At 34.8% G+C, this 23559-nt stretch overlaps 1 pseudogene; it reads right to left on the bottom strand.

Annotated features, from left to right (window-relative positions):
* Positions 1–230: 230 nt before the first annotated feature.
* On the bottom strand, positions 231–22377 carry LOC113249043 (tyrosine-protein phosphatase non-receptor type 11-like; annotated as a pseudogene).
* Positions 22378–23559: the final 1182 nt, after the last annotated feature.

Here is a 23559-nt window from a genome sequence, read left to right as displayed (position 1 = left end):
CAGTAAGACATGTTGTTTGATTAGATAGAAAGAATATGGGAGAGAAAGCAGTCTAAAAGGACATTCAGGTTTTTTTTTTTTTTTTTTTAATTTGGTATCTGGGAGGACAGCAACTCTGTTAATGAGGTAACGTGTACAATCAGGAACAGACCTTGAGTGGACGTGTTCTTTTTGGACATTTTTAAGGAAGCCCACATAATAATATAATACAGACTGCATTATTTGTAAAATTATACAGACCAGATATGCCGGCTACTAACTTCATGAATAAGAGCATTTAGTTCCTTTTCTGCTTCTGTTTTCTCTTCTAAAAAAAAAAAGGACAATAATAGATAGCTCACAGAATTATTGTAAATATATAAATAAAGCATGTGCTTATTACAGAGATAAATAAATTACAACTATATACGTCTTTGTGGTTTTAATGAAAAACCCCAAATGTCTAGAAGAAATCAAGGTATTCTTACTAAAAATGTAGGAGAAATGAATATATATATTTGAGTCATTAGAATATAGACACTAGATAAAACTTTGAGGACAGATGAGATTACAGAAGGACAAAAGGCACAAATAGAAGAACAGCAAGAAGTGGATAGTCAAGGGGATGAGAAATTTAAATAGTTTTAGAGTAACAGCAACTCACAAAGACAACCAATATAATACAGAGAGACAATGAGAAGCTTAAGAATGGTAGGGGTTTTCATTGTTTTTTGTTATTAACTTCTGGCACTTGAATAGAGCTCACCAAGACTACTAGTTGTGTTTAAATATGCAATCTTCTACCTGGCTCATCTTTCATACAACTCCACAAAACCCTGCATATTAGTAATGGGACAAACAGCAGTAATGCTTCTTTATCCCTTTCCCAGGGCACCTTCATTCACCATGACATTTGTCCTGTGAGAGCCCACTTTCCCATAGTCCTAGACAAGGATATGTTAATGGAAATCAATATATTTTGCATTAAACTTTCAGTTACTTATAACATCATAAGAACTATAATTAGTGTAAGAACAAGGCTCTACCTCCATTCCAATAACATTCCCTGGGTAGAAAAAAATCACCATGGGAAACAGCTGTCAGAATCTGAAGTTAGCATTTCAAAAAGGACAGATTCTTTATGAAAGCCTAACGGGGATTAAATTGAAGCAGTTTAAAGTTTACAGGGGAAAGCCAACCGAAGTAAAGGACCAGAAAATGATATGATGGTGATAAAAAAGTGTGTGTCTATTCCCAGGGACAAGATTAAACTAAAGATCTGAAAATTGAATGGGGTAGTTCAATGTGAAATATCTCAATTTGTCTACAATCCTGAGAAGCCTACACACTATCAATCACACCTGCTGTAAACTAGATGAAGTCCAGAGAATCAAGTTAAAATTAGGAAAGAAGATATTTTATCTTTCTGTCACACTCTATTTGAAGCTAGTATTCAAAAATGAGTCTTTCACATGCTTAAGATTGTATTAGATAGAGCTAATGGTTAAGCTAGGGAGGTCCAATAAAAGTACTCTAGTTGCCCCATGCGCCTGTAATGTGGCATAGGGGAAACATTTCAGTCCTATTGCCCGGGCCCGCCACCACTCAACGTCACCAGTTAACAACATCTTTTTTCCTTTCCACACCTGCACAAGTGTAATTTAGGTTTGGCTTCTGCCCCCAGAAAAAGGAAAGAAACTTAGGCCATCTATAATATTCTGTACGATAGATCTTGTGACATTTAAGAAAGTGACAAAAGATCTTGACATTTATGGGAAAAGACATGTCACGACGAGGTGGCTGCCTAGGAAGCAGTTGGCTATGTAATGATTTCCATGATGATGGAGTTTCATAAACATAGCGCCATTTTCATCATTAAATACCTGCGGATTTCAAGACTTGACAATTATGTTGACAATTATGACGTATGCTTTTGTTACTTCTTTGTATCTCAATAAGTACTTTGCTTTCAGTGAGTATTTTTCTCTTAGAAATTTTTCCTTCCAGTTGAGTCTATTAAAATAGCCAACATATTGCTAGTATCAAAATTTTTTTCTGAGGCATAACACAGTAAAGTGCAAAACTCTTAGGTGTACAAATTGATAACTTGTATGTGCATGTATATACAAATAGAAATGTATATGTAACACACATATATTCGTGTAAACAGGATTCAGATCAAGATATAGGGTATTCATACAGATTTCCTCGATGCTTCTTTCAAGTCAATATTGCTCTCCCCAGAAGTAACCAGTGTTCTTACTTCTACCACCACAGATTAGTTTTGCTTGTTATTGAACTTCATGGAAATGAACTCAGATAGTACGTACTTTTCCATGTCTAGCTTCTCTTGGATGTCACTATGGATGTGAGATTTGTACATGTTATGTCAATGTGTAATTTATTATCATTCTTCACCCACAATTTTTCATTATACTACTGACATACATTTGGGATTTCCAGTTTTTTTCTACTGTGAATAAAATTGGTTAAACATTGTTCCACAGTATCTTTGTTGGTTATAAGCACTCCTTTCTCTTGGGTATGTATCTATGAATAGTATTTCTGGACCTTATAAAAAGCATACATTTAGCTTTATCAAATATTCCCACATGGTTTTTCCCCAGCTTATACCCCAATCAGCAATATACGAAAGTTATGTTTTCTATATATTTTTGTCCCCTTGGTTTTGTCAGGCTCCTAAACTCTAACCATTCCAGTAGGTATAAAAATGGTATTATGCTGTGCTTTTAATTTACATTTCCCTTATGAGTAGTGATGTTAAGCATCATTTCATATACTTATGGGCCATTTGGCCATTCTGTTTTATGAAATGACCTTTCTAGTTATTTGATTTTTCCCTTTTCAATTTGTAAAAATTATTTTATATCCATATGAGTCCTTCATTGGGCATTTTTATTTGAGTATCATCCCCTGTGTTGTGGGTTGCCTTTCTACTCTTTTAGTGTTTTGTTTTGTTTTTCTAATAAATAGAAGTCCTTGATTTTAATTTGGTCCATTTTCTCAATTTTCCTTTTATGGTTAAATATTTCATATGTTTAAAAAAATCTTTGCCTATTCCAAGGATACTAAAATGTCCTTCTAAAACCTTTATTAATTTTTTTTTTCATATTTTGATCTGCAATCTATCTGAAATTTGTGTGTGTGTGTGTGTGTGTGTTTATCATGTGAGTTAAGGATTGGGAAACACTTTCCATTTGAATAGGCAATCAACATAGCATCATATTTTGAAAAGATCATTCTTTTGAAAAGATGAGTGTAGTGGGGACTACACCATGGTGTCTCCTTTGCCTTTGTGATGTTAATTTTATGTGTCAAATTGGAAGGTGCCTTTGGATGACTTTAACATTTAAATCAGTAAACTCTGAGTGAGCAGATTGTCCTCCATATGGTGAGTGGGCCTCATCGAATCAGTTGAAAGCCTGAATAAAACAAAAAGAGAAGCTTCCTGAGCAAAAGGGAGTTCTCCAGTACACTGCCTTTAGACTTTGTCTGCATCATTGGCTCTCCAGGATCTTGAGTCTTTTGGCTCACATTGCAGATTTGGGCTTGTCAGGCTTCATAGTTGCATGAAACAATTCCTTATAGTAAATCTTTCTCTATATATATACATATCCTATTGGTTCTACTTCTCTGGAAAGCTCTGATTAATACAGTCATACATAAGTTAAACAGGCGTATGTGATTTTTTTAAGGTTTCTATTCCATTTCATTTGTCTATTTCTTCATGACAATATCTGTTTTTATAGCTATTCTCTATAAGACAGTTAATTTAAATCAAACAACTTCATCAAAACCAAAATCAGAAGCCTCTGACCAAATATTTTGATGTAACAATATTGAGAGGAATGAAGGGGGTAAACAGGGAAAAAAAAATTTGTTTAATTTTACCAAATCCTTGTCATTCATAATAGGAATTAAATAAATAAGATTTGAGACTAATATATCAAGGGACACCCTGGTAAGTTGATTATTTAGAAATTTGGAGTAATATGTCAGAAACTTTTTTTTTTAAAAAAGGAACAAATGTGGAAAATTCTACTTTTGGCATGACAGCAAGAGGAACTCCATGGACCCAATCCTCTGAAACCGGTACAAAGTATCAAAGGACAACCACTTAAACTCTTTGTATGTGGTTGGGTCATAGAAACCCACACATTACTCAACAAATGAACTCAGTAAGAGCAGGGGGAGTCTGTGTTGAATCAGGCCCCATTCCCTCCTTCCCCTCTCCCAACTCAACAAGATGGAAACTCCACTGCAGACTGTCACAGCTAAGAACACAGGGTTCCCTTGCCCCTACTCCCAGTTGGAAGGCTATCTTCTTAGGAAAAACAGGATATCAGCATTTCTTATCCTGCCCCCAGTTATTTGCCACTGAAAGTAAGTTCTGGGTGAGTATGGCTAAGAGGTGAGGCTTCCTTCTTTTACACAGAAATCTTTGGTGGGGTGGAGGTTCTAACTATGGCACGACACTGTTGAGAATACTGAGACAGTATCACCGTGTCCTAGCGTGGAAGGTGATGATTTTACACTGGAAAGGCAAGGTGAGAAGACATGAAGCTACTACACCCCATCCCCTTCACCATCTGCACTGAGGGCTTAGTTCCTTATGTAGAAATATTATTCAAAGGGTTCATGGGTGGCTCAGGCAGTTAAGTGGCTGCCTTTGGCTCAGATCATGATCCCAGGGTCTGAGATCAAGCCCCACATCAGGCTCCCTGCTCAGCGGGGAGCACTCATTGTTGCCATCCTCAACTCCAGAGGCCTGGTTTGGAGTTTTTAATCCTGAGGGGAAAGCAGGCCATAAAGCATAAAACTCCTAATTTCTTCCCAGGGTAACTGACTTATTTGTAACAGTGATGGAAAAGTTTAAGCCTATAGGTGCTCTCAAAAACAAAGGAGATTTTGGTGAAAGACAATTGGGAGAAAACTGGTGGAATCACTGGGCATATCAGCTAAACTGTAGGCTAGTTGGTTCAACTTTGAGACCTGGGGAGGGAGGCAGTTGGAAGAAGTCTTCTTGGAGGCAGAACAAATCTCAAAACACCGACCTAGGCATTTTTGCTTCAGAACTCCAACTTGATTGATTATTCTGCAAAGCAATGTATGACCTGATGCATTGGTGAAAACAATAAATTGATCAGGCGATAATTAGTGGAGCTTACCTAACAGCTCTATGGTCAAAGAAACAGTCAAAGGGAGCCCTGCCAAAATGACAGTCTCCCCATGTCATTTACTTACTCAAAGCTGTGTCCTACTGAGGAACAACATCAGAAATGAAATGTTGCAGGTGTCAGAGGATCTAGGGGATAATAGTCTGAAATGTGCAATCAAATAAAAATAACAGGCCCTAAGAAAGATAGTACCCAGATTTGCTTCAAGATATTATCTAAAGTGTCCTGTTTCCAACAAAAAATTATGAAACGTGCAAAACGAAACGAAACAAATCAAACCAAAAACAAAGAACAAGCCCTGGAAAGTATGACCCATATACCAGAGACAAAGCAGACAACAGAAACTGCCCCTGAGAGTGGCCAGAAGTCATCGATAACAGGAAAACTTCAAAGTATCCATTGTAAATTCGTTCCATGAAATTTCAACCATGATTAACAAAGCAAAAGAAGATATAATGACAAAACTGAATGAAATAGACAATATAATAAAGAAATAGAAATAATTTTTTAAAGCGCCAAATGGAAATGCTGAAGTTGGATAGAACAATAATTGAACGTAAAATTCACTAGAGGAATTCCAAAGTAGATTTGAGACTGGTAGAACACAGAATTAATAAACTTGAAGAGAGATTACCAGATATGCAACCCACAGAATACAAGGACAGACGAATGACGAAAAATGAACAGAGATTCTTAGAGAAATGTGGGACACCATGAAATGCACCAACATGCAGGTAATAGGAGAACCAGAATGAAAGGGGAAAAAGCAAAAGAAATTTAGAAGAAATAAAGCTGAAAACTCAAAATTTATTTAAAAAGATTAAGTTACACATTCAGAAAACTCAACAAACTTGAAGTAGGATAAGTAAAAAGCTACCAATACCCAGAATTATCATAGGAAAAGGCTGAAATCTGAAGACAAGTAGAAAATCTTCAAAGTATCAAGAGAGTAATACCTAGTCACTTACAAGGGAACCTTTGTGGGATCTGAAACTGACTTTTATCAAAAACAATGGCGGCCAGAGGCAGTGCAATAATATATCCAAAGTATCAAATAAAAAGCTGTCAACCATCAACCCTAAATTCAGCAAAACTACTTTCAAAAATGAAAATGAAATAGAGACTTTCCCAGTTAAATAAAAAACTGAAGGAATTTGTTTTTAGCACAGCCATAATAATAATAAAATTCTTTAAGCTGAAAGCAAATGACCACATATGTTAATTTGAATCCACATTGGGAAAAAAAAAAAAGAGCACAGGAAAGGTAATTATGTAATTATATAATATGAGCCAAAGATCTGATAGACAATTTTCCAAGGAAGATATACAAAATGGCCAATAAACACATGAAAAGATGCCCCAAATTACCAATCATTAGGGAAATGAAAATCACAACTACATTAAGATATCACTTCATTTCCATTAACATAGCTACTATCAATAAAACAAAGGAAACAACAACAAAAAACAACACACACGTATTGGTGGAATGTGGGGAAATTGAAACCCTTGAGCACTGTTGGTGGGAACGCAAATAGTACAACTGCTGTGGAAAACACTAGATTAGGTTTGGTTATGACTGGAGGGTGATGGGGTTTGTTGTCTGATGTTACAAAAATGTTTTAGAATTGATGGTGATGATGGTTGCACATAGCTGTGAATATAATAAACTCTATCGAATTGTGTATTTTAAATGGGCTTATTGAAAGGTATGTGAATTATAGCTCAAAAATGTTTTTAAAAAAGAGAAAAATATAACAAAAATGGTTGCCTCTAAAGAGCAGATGTCAGAACTGGGAATGTAGGGAACTGCTACTTGTTTTGTTTATAATCCTTTAGTACTGTTTGATCTTACTCATTACGAACCCGCGTTTTGCTAAAAAAGAAAATACATTAAAATAGCATGTAATAAAAACTCTTGGCTTAGTAATGATTAAGTTGAAATAAGTAAAGACAAAAAATATATGCAGGAAGAATTGTCACATTTATGCAATCTTTTATCTACTTCTGTAGCCAGATATATTTTGGAATGCAAAAGACTTTTTTTTTGTATTTTAAAGAGGCAATATGGCACATATATGATTCATTATGTAATAATCCCAGCACGACTAAAGATAACGCTACATAATCAAATACATTAATATTTCTGCAGCCAAATACATGAATATTTACACTAAATGCCATAGAGTCTAAAAAGTAGCTTTATGATAATTTAGGTTCAACTTTTGCCACCAAATGAATGAAGGCCAGATTTTCTGTCAAATTATTTAGGGGGGAAAAAAACAATATTTTTCACTTACTTTTTTTTTTTTTTTGGATTCAAAATCACAGATGAGGTTTGCAGTTCTATAAGCCAACATGATTAAACTATATTCCATACCACCTCATTTTAACTTGTGACAAATGTAGATTTTTTTCATCAATTAGTGATTCTAGAATGTTTTAACTACTTTTATTGCTTTTAACTACTTTTATTTAGCTACTTTTATTTATGGACTTTGTTAGAACTGAAGAAGACGTCCTGATAATTTTCAGACAAAATGGGTCAAGAAATTCATTTAATTTGGCGTTACATAAATTAAGATTACTGTCTTATGTGGGCTTCTTATATTAACGTGCAGCTGGCAGGAATAGATGTCATATTCAAATTGTAGTTTGTCAATATTCAAATACATTGCCTCTTTTATATGGTTCTGAGGTAGTTTTTTAAAATTTCCTCTTAAAACTCTCTATCTTCTCTCCTCCTTGAATTAAAGTGCCCCCACCCTAAACCCTTTGGATTTGCTTTTGACCTTTTTTTTCCCCCCAATTCTCTACTACCCCCGTTCCATGTCCATTTGTCTCCAGTTAGCTGCCAAAATGCTTCTTCCAGACTCTTCTTAAGTCATCTCTTTAAACTCTCCAAACTGAGGAAGATTTCCTTTCTCATGCCTTTTTTTATTGAGCTTATCCAAGCTTCCTCACTGAGGAACTAAAATTTGTTTGGGCCTATGGAAGATTTTGAACAACATCTGAGGAGCTGAAGTAAGACCAAAAAACATTTCAAAAATGAGATTGGCACCACGTAGAAAGTCAAGGATTATTCAATTTACAGATGCTAGTCATGTGAATAAAGCTGTATGAACAAGGAACCTCAAATTCTTAGCCAAGATCCCCATGCTACTTGGCTGCTTTTTGCCTTTAGATTCCTGAACCATCTAGAAAGGAGACTTCCTAAAGTATCCTCCAAGGCAAAGCCACTCACCCGAGGATGTGAACTCTGACATGAAATGCTAACAAATTAGTATTAGTTTTCCCACGATTGTAAAACTTCAGTTACATTTGGAAAAAAGGAAACATTCTTTGTGAGTGGTGTTAGTCCCTGACTTTGTCCAGGAGTCTCTAGACTCCAGTGACTGGCTCTGTCCCAAATGTAGGAAAGAGATGCAATTGATCTGAATTCCCAAACATATTTGGAGATCCAAACAGAAAATGAAGCAATATCATAAGATTTCCTTTGTAATGTTCTATCTACAAAAAGGAGTATTTATTTATTTTTTTAAAAAAGGTCAATTTTGTGCACAGCAAAGCCTAAGGAACTCCAAGATTCTGAAAGAGGTGCTTCCCATTTTGTTCATGACATTGTGATTGAAGGAACAGGGGCTTAGAAGGGCTTTTCCTAGAGCCTGCTTATTTTCAGTCAAACTGTGGCTTGAATTAGCCTCCGTAGTTTCTTTGTGTTAAGAATACACAATTAATTAAAAGGTGCTCATTCAAGGAAACAGAGCATAAATGCCAGTGATTATGAGTTATAATATAGCAATCTCATCAGGTAATTAAATAGGATTAGTTGTTTTCCATGTCCCATAAACTGTTTGTCTCTTGTAATTTACCTTCTCCCTTTCAGAAAGTTTACTGTATTTTTTTATGCTTTCAATTTTTTCTTACTATCACCTATCTTCAGATTCTTTCCAAATTTTTAGAAGCTCTTACTAATTATATGTTAGAGAATCACTACTTAAATGCTGCTTTTCATAAATCTGAAATAAAAGATGACCCCTAGGAGTTGTTCTGCCAGGTATCATGACTTTAAGTAACTATGAAGTGTGCGATAGTCACAGGTATAGGAATAGACAAACTGACCAATAAAACAAGACAGAGCTCTTAGCAGATCCATATATATGCACGGACTTTTTAATAATTGATGTGGCATGGCAGAACTAGAACAGAGAGACTTTTTGGCTATTTATACTAAAAAAATAGCTTTGTTTCTTATGAGATACCATACACAATAAACAATGCAGATTGATAAAAGAAAAACATTTAAAAATTAGACTAAAATATAAAAATATATATTTAAAATGATTCATAAACAAATGTTTAAAGAAACCATTAAAAATCGTTATCATTAAATAACATTACAGATATACTTGTCTGCAGGAAAATTAAAAATCTTTATTAAAAAGAGAACCAAGAAATAAGTTACAGACTGGAAAAGTTATTAACAAAACATGTTACTGATAAAAAGTTAGTATCTCATATGAATAAATAATTTCTAAAAATCAGTAAGAAAAATACACACCAAAAAAATCAGGCAAAAATATGAGCAGATTTTTCTTAGAAAGAGAAATAAGAATGAGCAATACACATATGAACAGGCGCTCGACCTTATTGGTAATTAGGAAAATGCAACATAAGACCAAATGAGATACCATTTTATACCCATCAGATGCACAAATATTAATGTCAGGATAAATCAAGTTCCTTGAACAGTTCCTAGAACATAGTGAAATTCAATTAGTAATCATAGGGAGAATGAGTAAATAAGTAGAACTCATATAATTTCTGTGAGAGTAAAATAGCTATGACATTTAGGGAAACAATTTGGTATTATCTAGTAAAGTTGACTGTCATATGCCTATGACCGTAAGCCCTGGGAATTCCCTGTGTGTGTTTGTGGGACCCTGAATAAGTGCGTCAGATACCTGTGTAAAAATACTATTGACATTGTTCGTGATACCATTACAAATAAACAAACTGGACAAAATTCAAATGCTCATTAATAGGGCATTGTATAAATAATAATATGATTGTGAATTGATTAGAATATAATCACCACAATAAATGTTATGCAACAATCAAAATAAATGTACTGTAACTACACAAATATGAATGTATCTTTGGAAATAACACTGAATGAATAATGCAATTTGTGGAAGTCTACATATTGACTGATTTTATTATGATAAAACTCAAAATCATGCAAAACAGGCTAAGTGTCATATAGTATATTGTAGCAGTCTACAGTAATATAAACATACTTAGAAAGAAAACCTATTTGGGGAAGGCACCGAATGATAAACCAGAAGAAAATGCTGGTTTCTAGAGTAGGGAAGGGCTGTGACGAGATGCGAGGGAACATATAAATAGATAATTTCTCAGTAATAGGTAAGTTCTTAGGTTAGATATCCAAACATGGGTATTCACTATATCATTATGTCTCATAGTTGCATTTGATGCATATATTCTTTAATATGAATAACTTATAATGAAATTATTTAACACATGGAAAGCTTATAGAACCGATGTGTTATTCTCATATGCTAAAAGAATTTAATTACTTACATTTTGTCCACTTTTTTCCTAAAGTAATGAATCTACAATGAAAGTGTATTGGTATTTATATGTAATTATGTATGTATACACATTCAGAATGTATAAATATGTTTAATTTATACAATTTCATGTGTTTGGCTTTGTTTAATCACCAATGTTTATTGGCAATGATTAATATTCATATGATTGGAAAATGCTTCAGAATACATCTACATTGATCTGTGACAGCTGGACATAGGAAAATAAAATAGTAATTGACATTTTTAAAAATAAGTCCTAAGTTAATCAGCTTAAGTACTTTTTTAAGAAAGTAGAATCAAATGAGCTAAAAATTTTTATTGAAATTTTATAGTTTTGTTTATTTATTTATTTGGCAGAGGGAGAGATAGCACAAGTAGACATAGCGGCAGACAGAGGGGGAGGGAAAAGCAGGCTCCCAGTGAGCCCCATGCGGGGCCCAGTCCCAGGACTTTGAGATCATGACCTGAGCTGAAGGCAGACACTTAGCCAACTGAGTCACCCAGGAACCCCAGAAATTTTATAGGTTTTATAAAATACATTCCAATATCATTTATTTTTTCAACAAATGTGAAAAAACGGAAAGGGAAAAATGACACTAGAAAAACAGTGGTGTGCATAAAACATTGAATGTAGGTTCATTTCATATAACCAAACTTAGCCCACATGTGTAGTAATTTTATTTTGACATTTTGCCCAATTAACTTCAATAATATTTGAAGAAATACGGCTTCAAGAGATTTACAGATGTGATGCTTGGCAGTTAGTAAAGATTGTTAATTTTCAGATGAACACATTTTATGTTTCCTGAAGGACCCAAAATGTGTTCTTTCCATTTGAGCCATGAATACTTTTTAATTGCAGAAGACATACAAAATATAACCGAATGTCTCAGCACTTGCATCAGTAACATTTTCTTTTAATGCTGCATTTAGATATTGCTGTATCAGGAAATTTCTCTCTAATATTAATTCACAATAATATTAAATTATTATTTTCCGTGTTGTCACCTTGAGAAACTAAAACATGCAAAAAGCAGGATAACCCCTGATCATTTTTCATGTTGATGCTATTTCTTATTTTTAACAGTTTCCACAATTTCAACATTCATGATAATGAATGTTCTAGTAGGTAAACGTAGAAAAAATTAGATTGAATAACATGATTATAATAACTAGAACAATAAGTATAAATCATATCCACTTAGAACATTATTTTTTTAAAGGGATAATGATATTGCTTTGCTAGGGTGTTTTGGAAATTTATGAAGGAGAAAATTGGGAGAGGCTGTTTAGTGAGGTAGAGAGTCAAAAAACACCCCCCCAATGGAAGACCTTGACATATTGTTCCTTGTTCTGTATGACTTCTAAATGTGCCATTGGACAACTCTTGTATGCATAAAAACATGTTTGTAGAACTTTTAGTCACCAATTAAGCCTAGTTTGCCTATAAACAAAACATATTTAAAAACACATTTTAAAGGGAGAAGTACAACTACCATGCAAATCAAAGATTGTACTTGGTGTAACACAGCACATTATCAAGAATTCTCCACTTTTCATGCCCTAACAGCAATGCTGCTGATGGTATTTACACTACCAAAACAACTTGTACCGATATGCAATTGCAGTCATTGTATTCATACATATAAATGCAAACACCCAACTACTTAAATATATTTTCTACTGCAGTAAATACCTGAGCATTTACATATTGATATGTGTCTTCTTTATATCACAGTCAACATTACATTGATTATTGGGGGGAGACAATATTGATGTGGTTGGCTGTATTATCTACACATTTTGTTTCATGATGCAAAGGAGAACACTGGGAATAATAAGGTTGAGAACCATTGCCTTAAAGGCTATATTAGATGATGATGATCAATGGGAATATTACTTGATTTCTTCAATGCCTACTGTGTTCTAGTCTCCGAAGAGATTTTAGGAAACTGAAGAGCCTGTCTGAAGAGTCTGCAAACTTCTACAGACCCAATCCTATGTTGAGTCAATTTTATAAATTCAGTATCTTAAGAAACACTTGTAGAGTACAGTTTATATGACATTGCCGTTTTAAATCCATTCTATAGTTATATACTAAACAGAGATTACGAATAAAGAATACAATTGTATTCTTTAGAATATTGTTTTTAGAAATTTAGAATTTTTAGAATTTTCTAGAATTTAGAATTGTTTTTAGAAATTTAGAATCTTTAGAATATTCTAAAGAAAACAATTGTTGTATTCTTTATTCAGTCAAAAACTGGAGCCTAAGGCAGACTTGTTTGTTACTAAAAAGAAAATGTCAGATTCTGATGAAAGCTACCTACCTTGGCATGGATAAAGTGCTGAGGAGCACGGAGATGACTGCATTTAGTTTATAACAGAGGTGGCCCTAGTTCTGGCTCTTGCTGCATTAATAGAAACACAGAGAGTTGATATGGGGATGCACCATCAAGGTGGCAGGAATAATTGAGCCTCAATGAAAGTATGTTTATTAAAGTGCCAGCAGCCTGGGGGCCCCTGGGTGGCTCAGTCAGTTAAGCCTCTGACTCTTGTTTCAGCTCAGTTCATGATCACAGGTCTCATGATCTTGGGTTGTGAGGTTGAGTCCCGTGTGGATCTCGATGCTGAGCTAGGAGTCTGCTCAAGTTTCTCTCTCTCCCTCTGCTTCTTCCCCTCCACCCTCTCTCTCTTTCTCAAAAAAAAAAAAAAAAAAAAAGGAAAAATAAATAAGGAAGCAGTCTGGTGTTGATTAAGCTTATAGTGATTAAGCTCCATCAAGTGGAGAGGATGGCAGTAGTATAATGAAAAATAAGCTGAGAAGAAATAAGCTGAGAAGTCAGAGCTAAAAAGCAAGGCATCAACTCTTTAGAGGTGATTCCTAATCTTGTTGTGAAGAACAAGCCATAACACAGAAACATTAGTTTTGCTCTGTCTCGTTGAAAATTAATATCACTACTATATGTAACAAACCCAAGTAATCACTGGCTTTCTTCTTTTCTAGGCCCCCAAATCTCTGTGGCCATACTTTAATCACTGCTGTTATAAAATTTGCTGTAATTTATTTACATAAATTATTTTAAATGTGTACTTCTTGAAGATAAGTTATAGTATGAATTATTTCACAAAATCTAACACATATCAGGCTGATACTTAGTATATACTTGAATAAATAAATAGTGAAATAAATGTATTATTATTATTATTGGGAATATTAAACATTAACTATAACATCCAGAATTTGGGATTTTTTTTCGTTTTTCTCAGCCAGTGTATTAAATTTGAACCATCATATCATTTGTCTCTATTGTTTAAGGAGTATGTATTGTTGTTATCCGTTTCCACAAACTCAACAGTGTTTGGTAGATGTTTTTAAATTACAGTTTGTTTTTATATACTAGCTGAGTCAATTAAGTCATGAAGCTTCGAACATTTAGAACTTTATTCTTTACCAATAATTATATTGGTAATATATATACGTATATATATATATATATATACGTATATATATATATATACGTATATATATATATATATACGTATATATATATATATATACGTATATATATATATCTGAGAGAGAGCGAGAACAGAGAGAGGCACTTGAGTATACATATGACAAACTTTCAATAGTGCTAATATACTGTAATTCTGGCGAGGTGAATTGCTACAAATAAAAATTAATTTACTTGAACATTCACTTTTGCGTTCACTTTCTATGTAGTTACTCCTTCCAGCTCTTATTTTCATTATTATGTCTCATTAAAACAACTGTAGCAAACATTTTGTAATATTTGCAAAGTAAATTTAGCTATTTAAAGAACAACCTGGGGCACCTGGGTGGCTCAGTTGATTAGGCATCCCACTCTTGATTTTGGCTCATGTCAGGATCTCAGGGTCCTGAGATCCAGCCCTGCATCAGGCTCTGCACTGGGTGTGGAGCCTGCTTAGGATTCTCTCTCTCCCTCTCCTTCTGCCCCTCCTCTCTCTTTTTCTCTCTCCCCCTCTACAGAAATAAAGAAATAGAAAGAAGGAAAGAAGGAAGGAAGGAAAGTAGGAAGGAAGGAAGGAAAGACTTGACAATATCTATGCAAATTTTAGATATTCATAACTTTTGACTCAGTATTTTCACTTCTAGGAATTCATTCAACAGATACACTCACACATTGTTGATAGATGGATGGACGGATAAATAAATACATAGATAGATAAAGGTAGGTAGAGACATTAATGTGGTATGGTTCATAAGTATGAAAAAAACTGTGACCTAAATATCCTTTTATTTTAGATTGGTTGAATGAATTTTTGTATATGTAAGTAATACAATAATATCTGTCTATTTAATTGATCTCTATAACTCAATGTGGAAAAATATCCCTATTATTTAGTTAAAAAATTACTTAAGTTGAAAACAGAATGCAGAATATCACCTATTTAAAAAAGGAAAAAAGAAAGAAAAGGGAAAAAAGAATCTGGAAGATATATGTCAATATATGTTTGCTATAATTTCTTCTAGGGAATAAAATTTGGTGATTCGGGAGAATAGGAATAGGGAAAAACATGAATATCCCTTATTATGGTTTGGTTCCTTATTATAAACATATATTAGTTTTATCATTAAAAAGACAGAGGTTAAGACAGTAAACAGGTAAGAATTTGCCAAGCCTTTCCTAAATTATTGCGTACTTCGCACAAAACATAAAAATATATCTTTAAGAATCTACATTCTGTTACTCAAGTTGTCAAAAGTGAAGAATACTTGTAATTTCAAGTGACACAACATGGATAAGAGACAGATGAAGTTAATGTAATATTTGAGTTTAGACAATGATTTCAAACTATCCTCCACTGGTCTGTTAAAAATAAAATAAAAGTACTAGGAATGAACAATGAAACTGACTGATTTGAAAGCATCCTCATTTCTTTTTCTCTGGCTAGTCCGTGATGGAGATGCCTAATGACTGGTGAAATACCCAGAAGGCAGGCTGCAGAGAATGGACCAAAGAGTAAAGACTATGAGCCATTAGCACACTGGACAGTTGAGAGTTGATGATTCTTTGAATACGGGAAATGCAAGATAAATGCTAAAAATTCATATGTCACTGTTTGTCCCCGCTGATCAGTTTTCCTGCAGCCGAGTCACAGTGGCCTATTAGATTTATATCATTCTAAGCTATGGGATTCAGAAACTTGACCAAATTTTACATCTATATCCTACGTCATTAAAATTAATCTGTCCTAGAAGCTTGTAATGGAAGTTTTCTTCTCTCTCTCTCTCTCTATGTAATCTTTTAAGAAATGCTGCAGAGTTTTTTCAGAGCTCTTAAGTAAACAGTATTGGGAAGAAAATGCTATTTGTAAACAGCTTAACAATTTTTTCATGCTAAGAAAAATCTGCTCCTTTTGTGAAAGAGATGCTCATGGCTTTGCCGAAACCTGCGTAAGCAACCTTTGTAGTATAAAAGACACCATGAAAACTTCTCCCAAACCATTTACCTGCAGGAACCTAGCTGTTCTCTAGAGGTGCGGAGGGATCATAACACCCAAAGCTCCTTAGAGCCGCTTGCCCATTACTCAATTATTCCTTGGAGGGATGGTAACTGCATCATAGATTACAGCTTAACTCTATTTTCCACAACATGATAGTTTATAAAATTACAGTCTATGCTAGAGCATTTCTGTTTGATTTATGCCCAGCCCGAGGCATGAAATCTGCTTCCTTCCAGGAGGAAATTATGTTTCTTGAAAGGGGAGAGTAGATGACAACCATAAAATAACTCGGATCCCCTCCCCCTCTTCTCCTTACCTACATTCTTTATTTCTCACAAAGAAAGAGAATTAGGAGATTACTAATGTTTCTGGTTTGGGTAAATGGGAAAGGTTTAGTCTTTGATTTGTTGGATGCATATGTTTCTAAACTTTTTACTGTAACCAGTGTTTGTCCAGAAATTGGTTAAATTTAAGGCTAGAGGGGAAAATTAATAAATTCCAACTTTGTTATTTAGCCCATGTTATGCCATTGCCTTTCTGATGAAATACTTAATCATTTTTTGATGTGTGCAACTTAGTGAATAACGATGTTTAAAACTGACCTTGGTGGGTCACAGGTTAATTCAATTTCCATTTACTCATGTGTAAGAAATATTCCCATTGAAACGAAATGAGAAAAGGGATGAGGAAGAGCCATTTTAAAAACTACACCAATACAGGTTATGGGAACACAAGTGAAACATTTCCTTCAGCCATTCAAAGAAAAATTCTATATTTTGATACTAGAGCATTAGAAAAGTAACAATGAAAAATGGCATAAATTAGATAAGACCTGAGAGTACAGGTTACCTTATTTTTAACAGTCAATTCAGTTTTGGCGTGATGATTTAATGAAATAGTGAGATGTTTTAAATATGCTGTTTGTTGTTAAAAGTCTAAATGTGGTGCAGTAAAACGCAGTGGATGGGAGAGAATGAGATCTTTTCCTATTTCAAGCCAGCCAAAAGCACATACTTCTTTTCCTCCAGATCCTGTTCTAAATAAGCACTGGTAGTTGTTTTAAAGAGGAGTATAAGGTTTTTATGTGAGTTACATCAATACAGTGGTAGTTAACCCTCGCGTTTCTAAGAATCTATTATTCTTATTTTTGCATCTTATAGTTTGGGCTATGAAGACTAGAGGGGTGGCAACAGATACAAGTAATAAGGCAAGAGGCTTGCATTTGAATAAATGGTTTGAGAACTTGATGGTGGTCATGATGGTTCTTTCAATGAACACTATCCTGTCGGAGAGCCCAGGCTATGTAGCCATGCCAGTAACACGGGAACTCCTGATTGGATATTATTGCCAGAAAGGCAAAACAAATCTAACCAGTACAGTCCAAAAAGTCAGTAAGGCTTCTGAAAGTTTTTCCTACCCATTGCAACAAACAAAATCTAATCAAACTTTCAAGTGAATTGGACGGACATTTTTGTATCTTGTAAGCTAAGCTTCTAGTAAATACGGGGCAAACATCCTGATTGGAAAGGAATTTGCTAAATTAAATGGGAATTGCATTGAAACACACCACTGAGAATTGGACCTTGTGTGGTCCCAAGGAAGGATTCTGGGCTTGTATTGTAAGAAGCAGGAAATATATTGTAGATTTGGAATTATTATAAAATACATGAAATCTGCAATGAATATTGTGAAGACATTATTTCAATGCACCTTTAATTTTTGAAGTAAGTCAGATTCTAATCTTTCTTCTTCTCCTTCTCCTACTCCTTCTCTTTTTTCTTCTTCTTCTAAAAAAAAAAAAAAAAAAATCACATTAAGCCAGGAGAAACTTGGAAGACCTGTATTGTTTCCTCAAGAAAATGTATCTCAGGTTTATTATTTTATAGTTTTATATTAGAAATCATACCATCCATTCCATCCTAGAAAGCTCGATGGGTGAATTTGAAGTGCCATTAGAATCTTATCTTCAGTACTAGGATTTATTCTAAGTTGGAATTTAACATTTCGTATTTCCTTCTAAAGAAAATGACTCACATCTATGAGAAAAGGAGAAATTGCAGAAGTTTAAAAAAAATACATGGTGTTACTTTTTAAAAAAAAATAACATTTATAAGACCAATATTGATAACATAATTACAAATAATTGCTATCACTCCTCCATGGTTTCCTCATTTTCGGCGGAAAAGAAAATATAAACATTTTATTTCTCATTTTGCATACTTTTAAAATTAGCCTCTAGCAAGGCACATAAAGGATCGCTATTTCCATTTGGCGTATCTTATATATTAATGCACATTGAGAGATGACTTTGTTAACCTATGCTGGGATTATATTTTGGCACAGGGCAGTGACATGTTTCAGTCAGTTTTATTTCAATCATTCTAGGGTAAATAGAACAAAAATATGAGCAAGCAAAGTAGTTTTATGACAATAACCAATAGCCAAACTAACCTGATCTAAAAATCCAATTTAAAATTCTGGAAGCATACTTACAAAATATGCAAACAGCCAGAGGAATTATTGAAATAATCTTTCACTTGGAGACATGCCATATTCCAAGCAGATGGGCGATACAACTAGAAGTAGAGATATTGAATAAAGTTGTCAAAGAGGCTAAATATTTTCATCAATATGGCACTTTATTAGTCATTCAGCCTTTACAAAACAAATATCGGATCATCACTAGGGCCCAGGTTTACCTGTTGTGATGCTGCATCAATCCTTTCCTTTCAATCATTCCAGTCAAACCATACATTTAAATGAACCTGGTAGAAACAGTGGGACTCCTACACCTGGTTTCACAAATTTATTCCTCCTCAACGGGACTTGTGAATTATGTGGAAATGTTTTACTATTATAAAACCAGGTGGTTCAATTAAATGTATAAATTGATGCAAACCAGAGGGGTTTTTTGCTGATGCTATGCTTTTTAAAGCAAAGTTGGAGTTATAATCTTATAAACCAATAAAATCTGGGCACAGAGCTGCTAATGTATTTCAATGTGACTTCAGTAAAGACAGAAGGTTTTTTTTTGAAAATATACCATGGCTGGTAGTATTTTTCCCCAAGAAAAGAAAAGAGACACACTAGAGAAAGTTATCTCAGCAATTTAAAAACAATCACATATTTAGGTTTGGCTAATTTTTCATAAAATAGTCGAAGTTACTGAAGTTGAGGAAAAAAGATTTTGTTTTGTGTCTGCTATAGTTGTTGAAAAGATCAATGCTGGATGGGCTAATGGGCACTACTTGATGTTTCAAGTAGTGAAATGATGTTTCATACAATTGGTACTTTCTAAAAACAAATATCTTAATAGCGATCATTTTTTAAATTTTTACATATTGTAATTTTAAATACGGCTCTTTTTAGTGAAAAAGCTAACACAAAATAAATTTTATTTAAGAATGACAAAGTATCTTTAAATATTTTTAAGCTGGAGGAAATGTTCTAATAAAATATTTACAAACCAAGTTAATTTCTGCACTAAACATAGAATATTGCACATGCTTAGAAACTAGTGATTGACAGAGATATGGGAAGAGAGACAACTCCCTCTTCTATAAAAATGTACAAGAATGTACTTTCAAAAAGTTTTTAAAAACAGATATTTTGATGGCCTCAGGTGGCCATTACCTAATAGACCCCATGAAGAGAATGAAATCCACAGAAATGCCATCATTGTACTTGTAATTGACAAGAGTTCTGCAAGAAGGAAAAGCCAGAAAGGGACTTTTCCTCTAACAGGACTGGAATATACTCCTGACAGCAACTTCTTGCATAAAGAATAAGAGATATGCCTGAATATGAATATGAATGTTGATTTAAGGGGCAGCACCTGTCTTTTTTACTACCACCATCCCTCCCCCGAGATATTCTAATCTGGAGCTAGATGCCCGCAAGTGTGTGCACGATCTCTGCAAGATTGTGATAAAGGAAAAAGAATGGACTGAGGAAAGTAAAAAGGGACCTCAAGCAGAATTATATACATATAAGAAATTATAAAATCATAAAAACAAAATTATCTAACGAAGTCAGGTTACTATAGCAATGTATTCAACACTAGGCTGCTTATAAACTGTTATCTCATGAGCAAGTATCTACTGCGATAAACCTGTGACCTATAAACTGTGGAAGAAGGCGCAGCTTAAATGTTCTGTACATTTGATAAGCAAACTCTGGTAAACAACTTATATGTAGGTAATATGCCTTTATATCACTGAATATACGCAACAGTAAAACTGCTTCTTCAACTGAAAACAAAATTCTGAACAACGTAACACTGTGTTAGTTATAGAGATTATTTCTCATCTGAAAAACAAGACCACACTATCTGAAAGCTCTTTAGACATCAATACCATAACATCTTCTTTGATGATGTCATTAAGGATGTTAATCACAATGAATATTCTTGTCTGGCCAATCCCAGCCGTCAGTGAACCATCATGGCCCCATGTCCATCATACTATCTTAGTTATGGTGGACAGCTTCCAAAGAGTCCAGCACACCACCGGGTCACTGGGCACTCTATCCAGCCAGGTCCAAAAGTGATATTGCCAGAAACTTTATTTCCCTAGAGTAGAGTTTATTCAAACTTGAAGTTAAAGTTCACTTTATATATAATGATAAGCAGCACTGTCTTTGGCATTCTTAATGTGTGATGACATATTTTTTTGAGCATACCTGTCAGGACAATAACTGACACATCTACTCTTTCCCTCTTCACTTTCATTGTCATGACTCACCCACTTGCTTTCTTGCAATACCATCCCCCAGAAGTCCTTTGCCATATTTTTCAGGCAGCCTTGTGTGGCAGTATAATACTTTCTTGGGTTTGAATCATTGCACTTGGTTTAAAATTCAGGCATTGTAATATTTCTGTTTTTTATCTGATTGGAAATATTTCTTATCATCGTGTAGGATAATCCTGGCATGAGCAAAGGACAAGATATTTTCATTTCTATTTTTATTTTTATTTTCTTGCCTCAGACTTTCTTTTCAGCTGAAGAGAAATTTGGACTTACTGTACTTTAGCATCACCATTTTTTCCCTCAATTTCTTGTTTAACTCTCTCTGCTGTTCAGCTAATTGTCTTAGTTTTCTAAGCTGGCATTCTATTCAGCATCATTGACACAGTTGTGTTAAGTCTCCTTGACTTGTAGTTTTTTTTTTTATTTTAAGATTTTATTTATTTATGCGACAGAGAGAGACAGCCAGCGAGAGAGGGAACACAGCAGGGGAGTGGGAGAGGAAGAAGCAGGCTCCCAGGGGAGGAGCCTGATGTGGGACTCGATCCCGGATCGCCGGGATCACGCCCTAAGCCGAAGGCAGATGCTTAACGACTGCGCTACCCAGGCGCCCCTTGACTTGTAGTTCTGAATCCAATATTTCTATTATAGGATCCTCCTGGTAATGCTCCTCAAAACCTGTCAAATAATTAAACCATTCATCTCCTTCAACAACATACTTCAGTTCCAACAGTGAATCATGACATGGGGCACTTGAACTTGTCATTATTGTTCTGCTCTTTCTTATCAGCAGTAAAGATGGAGAGAACAAACTCTAGGCCTGCTCTTCTCTCTCACTCTTTTGCACATGGAAGCTGCCAAGTTTTGCTTTTTCTGCCCTCTTTTCAGAGCATTGCCCATGTAACTACCTCTCAGAGGTAGGATCTGCAAAATTAAACTGAGATTACAATTTAATAGCATCTCCATTATTTTCTGTTAATTGCTCATAATGTTCCATGTAATACTGTAATACAGCCAATGTCACAGATTTCTCTCCTCCATATAGGTCATTACAGTAAATCTTAATATGTATAACAGGTAAATTTCTTCCGATGGAAAGAGTTAACTTTTACTAGGCATTATCTATAAATTGCCATCAACCTCTCTTGCCAACAGTAGATTTTCTGTTTCTATAGCAGTGGTATTTGGGTGACACTATCTCTGTGATATCAGGTTCCTCCTACTCTCCTGTTCTGTGACAGTTCTGCTCTTTGCCCATGGACTACTGGTCCTATTCACAGCAGGCTGACCTAAGCGAGGGCCCCTCAGAGCCAGGCAAGAATGAGGCAGAGCCAAAGCCACACACATCCCACTCCAGGCCTGAGAATTCTGGAGCTGCTGTAGCCATATCCGCAAGCCAGGTGTATTCTCACATTAGCTATTACTTTTAATTACATTAGTCTTGAAAATTAACCTATCATAGCAGCAATCTCATCTTTTTAATCACTTTTTTTCTGCAATATTTATCAGAGGCGCCTGGGTGACAGTCAGTTGGGCTTCCGACTGGGTTTCTGCTCAGGTCTTGATCTCAAGGTCATGGGATCCGGCCAGGGTCGGTCTCCCTGCTCTATGCTCGGCTTGCGGCTACTTAGGACTGTCTTTCCCTCCACCCTGCCCCTCCTTCACACTCTCTTTCTCTCTGTCTCTAAAATAAATAAATAAATATTTTTTAAAAAATAAAAAATAAGTAAAATATTTATCGATTCTGATAGAAGCCTCCATTAACATATGAATTAATTGCACAAAATAGTTCACGACTAATAGTGCCGAGTATTTCAGAGTCCATGTTCCATACATCTCCTCTTAGTATACAACTTTAAAAAATCTATTCTGACTGAATTAATTCATTAAGAATCTATCATGCCTGCTATGTACCAGACATGTGTTAGCCACATGAGATAAAGCAGTGAACAAAATATCCAAAGTTACCATCCTCTTTGAACTTCCAATCCACACGGTGTGGGGAGATAGAAAATAAGAAATCAGTAAGTAAAATTTAAACTTTATCAGTGTCAACAACTGTGAAGCATATGAGATTTTACTCTACTTGGAAGCTAATAAATTAGCCTGCCACAGTTTTATGGTTATAAACTGCTCAGAGGCCAAAGGACTTTATTACTCAAAACACTAGTAATATCTAAATATAACCATTTTCTTTGGCTAATTCTCTGAGCCCCATTTCCATGGGAAGAAGCAAAGGTAGGCGACACCTACGCACACAAAGCATTGCGTTACCAGAAAGGAACCCTTAGCTTAGGAAATCTTAATCTTTTATAACGAGCAGCAAGCATGCCTGACTTCGCTCTAGAGAGAGATGTGACCGCTATCTTCCAAGATTGCTATGTGAGCATTTGTGAAAAGGTAGTAGAACAAAAACAGGAAGTTGTTCTGCTTACAAGATGTTCACACAATGGACAGATTTATGGAGAATTGTCATATAACTACCAGACGTCATATAACTACCAGAGGCAGAGGGAGAGAGAGAATCTC

The sequence above is a fragment of the Ursus arctos genome, unplaced genomic scaffold (genome assembly GCF_023065955.2).
Source record: "Ursus arctos isolate Adak ecotype North America unplaced genomic scaffold, UrsArc2.0 scaffold_13, whole genome shotgun sequence".
NCBI lineage: Eukaryota > Metazoa > Chordata > Mammalia > Carnivora > Ursidae > Ursus > Ursus arctos.
Note: the sequence above shows the minus strand (reverse complement) of the source record. Positions and strands in the feature narration are given on the sequence as shown.